Source organism: Ipomoea triloba, chromosome 4 (assembly GCF_003576645.1).
Source record: "Ipomoea triloba cultivar NCNSP0323 chromosome 4, ASM357664v1".
Taxonomy (NCBI): Eukaryota; Viridiplantae; Streptophyta; class Magnoliopsida; order Solanales; family Convolvulaceae; genus Ipomoea; species Ipomoea triloba.
Genome location: NC_044919.1, coordinates 26,372,095 through 26,376,915, shown reverse-complemented (window position 1 = coordinate 26,376,915; position 4,821 = coordinate 26,372,095). Strand labels below are relative to the sequence as shown.

Sequence of the window (4,821 nt, the reverse complement as noted above, 5' to 3'; positions counted from 1 at the left end):
TTTTCCAGATTGTCCAGAAAACCAACAGTCTGATGATTTCGAATGCCTTTGTAAACTTGAGTTTGCCATTAGAAGAGCTAGACTTCTTATTCCTGGGTTTAAACCTTTTAAATTTCAGGATTATCCAGTTAACTTTTCTACACTTTTAAAACATGGATTGGTTAAGTCAGCCAATATTTCCCCACTCCATGAATTTTCTGGAATACTTCCAGAAATGCTGGCAGAAACTTTTGAAACTATTATCCCTGAATTTCCCAAAAAATTCAGATTGGATTTCACTTCCCTTTACCCAGACTTCAAAGAAAATAAACCTGCATATCATTTACTAGAAGTGAACTTCCATAAGGTGGATGATGAATACAAGGACTTTGAACCAGAACACCAACATCCCAAGGCCTTGAAACTGGAAGAAACAATGGAAATACAACTTGACCAGGCCAGAGCCAAGATACTTGCTGAAAACTTCAACTGGACAAAATACAGATTTGCCAACAAAAACATACTTAGAGAAGATTCCCAAGGGAAAATCTACTGTGATCCAAGCATAGGATCAAGATACTTTTTTCCATTTGAAGTCACTCACTCCAATCCAAGACTTGTCAACTCCTACAAGAGAAGGATCAGGAGAGTACTGCCAAGAACTTTGTCTTCTTCCGAATCAGAAGATATGAATATAACTTGAGAAGACATCTCTACTTTACTTTGGCTAAGATAAGGGGGCCTGTCCCTTTCAACTTTTCTTTAACTGTACTACTTTTGCTGTACACTTTTTGACTATGGGGTAAGGAGATAAGATTCCTTATCTTTCTGTCACTTCGACCGAAGATATGAGATAAGATTACATCTTATCTTCGGTATGTCAATAATGTAATTAGTAGACAGCTGTAAAGGTAGTTCTAGGTTCTTCTTCTTCCTTCTATATAAGGAGAAGCTTGTACATTTGTAAAAAACACACGAAAAATACCAGCAAATATCAATGAAAAACCCTTTTCAGAAAACACTTCACTTCTAAAAACTTTCTTCTTTTCTCTGCAAACCAGATTGCTACTAAGAGGTAATATTACTTAAACCAGATCTCTTTACTTTGTGTTTGTTCTTATTATTATGCTTTATTGTTCTTATTGTTCATATTTAAAAGACGTAAATCCTGCTTGAGCCGAAGCAACCTGTGTAGTCTAAGTTTATATGTCAGGTAGAGAAAGTACCCAGGTGGGGAAAAGAGAAACCTGAGTCTGAATACTTAGATGTTGTTAAGGTTGTAGACGGAGGGTCATGGGATCCTTTGGTTAGTAGGTTAGGGATGATAAGGTGAAAATAAAAAGAACAAATCTGATAATAAAGCAATAAAAGTAAGAACAAACATAAACTAAAAAGATCTAGATAAGTAATAAAACTCTTAGTACAGCAACCTGTGATGCAAGAGAGAAGAAGAATCTTCAAACCAGAAGGTTTTTATAAAACTTAAACTTCTTAAAAAACTTATTTATCATCATGGATAAAAAACTTATTCAACAATACTTTGGAAGTACTAAAAACTTTTTAACTGAGAAGATACATCAGGAAACTGATGAAATCCATACTTTTTATCAAGACCCAAATTCAGAAACATACTTTGACTACAACATCACTGTACCAAATCATAACTTAATTAAACAAGGATTAGACAAAACTTTCCCTACAGAAATCTCAAATACTATACTTTCAAAGTTAGAATTTCAAACCTTCCAAGAAACCTTATGTCTAGATTCAATTACAGAATCTACTGGTCAACTTTTTGAAAAACACGAACTAGAACTTAAACTCAAAGAATTATCCCACTTTGTAATTACTTCAAATCACATATCAGACTTCAGAGGTTTCCTTAGACCTTTTGAGGTAAACGCCACTTACCACCTTGGTAACAAACTCCAAATTTTCAACTTTCCCACTTATAATAATCATCATGAGACTGATGATTGGGATAGGAGACACTGGAATTATTCCAGTGGACCAGAGACAGACTAAAACTTTATAAACCTTTACTAAAGGCATACTCCACTCCTGCGGGAGCATACCCCCCCCCTTCTTTGTATCAGAGCTTTTACGATTTCTGAGACACAAAATGGAATATACTTATTTTGATACCTTTATTGTCATGAAAAGACAATATAAAGAAGTCATAAGACAACTTAAGATATACAGACCTCTTGTTGAAGAAAATCCAAACTTTAACAAGAAAAACCTTTATGATAGACACTGTTATTATGCTTACAAACATTTACTTAAAGAAAAAACTTATTTTGAAAAACTGTTTGCAAAAATAACTCATTAATATGGATACTCCTAGGTATTCTGGAAACACTTTTCTTGTAAATATCAAGCATGCCAAGGCAAGCCTTGATTATTTATATAGACAACTTAGAAATTTTGAACTTGAGATACAAGACCCAATTGCTTTTAGACAACACCCTTACCAAAAAGCTTTGGTAAGATCTATAAGAGCTACTAGAAGCCTTATAACTGAATTTACAGATTGATAAGACTTTCTTATGAACTTTTTCGAAAGAAAATCAAACTTGAAACTTTACCACAAATATTTTACTTCTCAAATGAAACAACACAAACAAGTTCTGAAAAACTTTGACTCTATTCCAAACAAGGAGTTAGATCCTTATTATACACAAACTTTGCTTTATTATACTGAGACAAAAGAAACTGTGAAAGAAATTGAAGATCTTCTTTCAAAAATAATATGCTAAAATGATTTACGCAGAAATGATAGCTACTTTGCAGTTAGAAAACTTAAACTATTTTGAGTTAATAGAAACAATAAAATTTCGTATTAACCATCATAGAGCCCAAACTTTAATATACAGAGAAATAACTACTGATATACCACATGACGACTATTACTATGCCTGTTTACATGAATATAACTTTCACAACTGGATGCACAAAATTTCAGTAAATCTTATGTCAACTCTTATCTGTTAACATGAACTTAAAAGAACTAATAGCTGAACTACAACTAGAACACTTAAATTTAAGCTATTTGGAAGCAATCAAAGAACTTAAATCACAGCTGTATCACCATAGAAACTTTGCAAAACTATACAACTTTATCATAAAAGATTATGATGATTACACAGATGACTTTTATGAAGAACACTTCTTAGAATTCCACTACCATTCTTATATGGTAAAAAGGATAGAAAAAATATTTTCTATTATCACTTGTTAATGGAAGACTTAAACAACAAAATCCAATACTTAAAAACTTCTTTTGATAAAATAGAAGAAAGAATAAAAAACTTAACTTTACAAGTAAACACTATGATAGAAAAAATAGACTTAATACTTAAAGGAAAACAACCACAACAAACTCCAAAAGAGTTTGATAACTTAAACAAAACAATAGACCAACTTTCCCAGAAGTTTTCACAAATTAAAGTGTCAACAGAAACTAGGCAACTTACAAAAAAGAAACAAACAAACTTCTTAGTATATAATCTTAAAGATTATAAAGAAGAACTAAATAAGAAATGAGACCCTTTACTGGAACATCAAGAACTATTTCTGAAGAACCAAGTTCTTCCAGAACCACAACTTTAGACCAAACTACTAGTTCTACATGGGTAGGAAGACTTTTTAGACCTAATCAGAGTAGAAATACTCAGATTATAGAACAAATTGTTAATATTGACAGAGATACTGAAGTAATGTCAAATGACTTTATCAATACTTTAAGACCTTCTACTTTGTATAGAACTGGATTCATACAGAATGATTATAGTTTAATCAAAACTCATAGATCAGAAATGCTCGAAATTCCAGACGGAAGAGCAGAAACTTTTAGCTTAATGACTGAAGACAGTATTAAGCAACTTAAACTTAAAAAGATGAATTACGTTCATCTTGGAATGATAACTGTTGTGATCAAAGGATTGATCAGAAAAGAGTACGGAGCTAAAGTACTCATAACTGCTTTAGATACTAGAATCCAAGATTCAACTCAAGCTCAAATGATTGGAGCAATTGAGGTAGACATGAACAATAATGTAGGAGTACATTATTTACTTCCTGACTACACTATAGCTTTAAAAGACATCCACAAATTCCTCTTCCAAATCCAAACTAAAGGATTCGGAAACTTTCAAGGAGCAAACTTGTCAGTAGACATAATTTTCATTGGAAAATTATCTACCCAAGTCTGTCCTAAATATAAAATCAAGATTGACAGTATTGTCAAAACTATTGAGTCCAAAGGGATAAAATTCTTTGGACCGAAACCAATCTCATCTTCTCTTTTAGCTGGAGAAGAGTGGAAGATTGAAACTTTTGTAACTAAACCTGAAACTTTAAAACCCACTGAAATAACATCTTACTCAGAGGGAAAAAATGGACCTCTATGCTTAAGATTTGGAAACTATGAAGCTTCTGATCAAAAAGATTTAGAAGAAGAGAACTAATGGATTTAACAGAAGAACAAATCCAACAAAAGATTAAACATAGTGAACACTTAATGAACTTATTTAATGAAGAAGCAAACTTAGTAAACACCATTAATATAATTGAAAAACTAAACCAAAACTTAGCAAAAAAAGATATACTTCACCAATATCTGATGGATATTGAACAATTCAAAAAAGATTTTGTTGAAGAAACAAAATCAGAAACTGAACCAATGTCTGTCAAAAACTTTGCAGATATTGAAACAATAAACTCTAGACAAAATGAAGCAACTGCTTCATCACATCCTACTACTTCATATCCCAGAACTAATCCTGAACAAATGAGCTATAATTTGGGACATCCTCCCAGAAGAGCTGTAACTATTTATGA

At 32.1% G+C, this 4,821-nt stretch overlaps 1 protein-coding gene across 1 annotated transcript in view; it reads left to right on the top strand.

Moving 5' to 3' along the window:
* The first annotated feature begins 1,035 nt into the window (after positions 1-1,035).
* LOC116016068 overlaps positions 1,036-4,821 on the top strand; it is a 7,521-nt gene continuing 3,735 nt past the window's right edge. The window contains exon 1 of the mRNA XM_031256233.1: positions 1,036-1,054. The gene's annotated coding sequence lies outside the window, so the exon portion shown is untranslated. The remainder of the gene's footprint in view (positions 1,055-4,821) is intronic.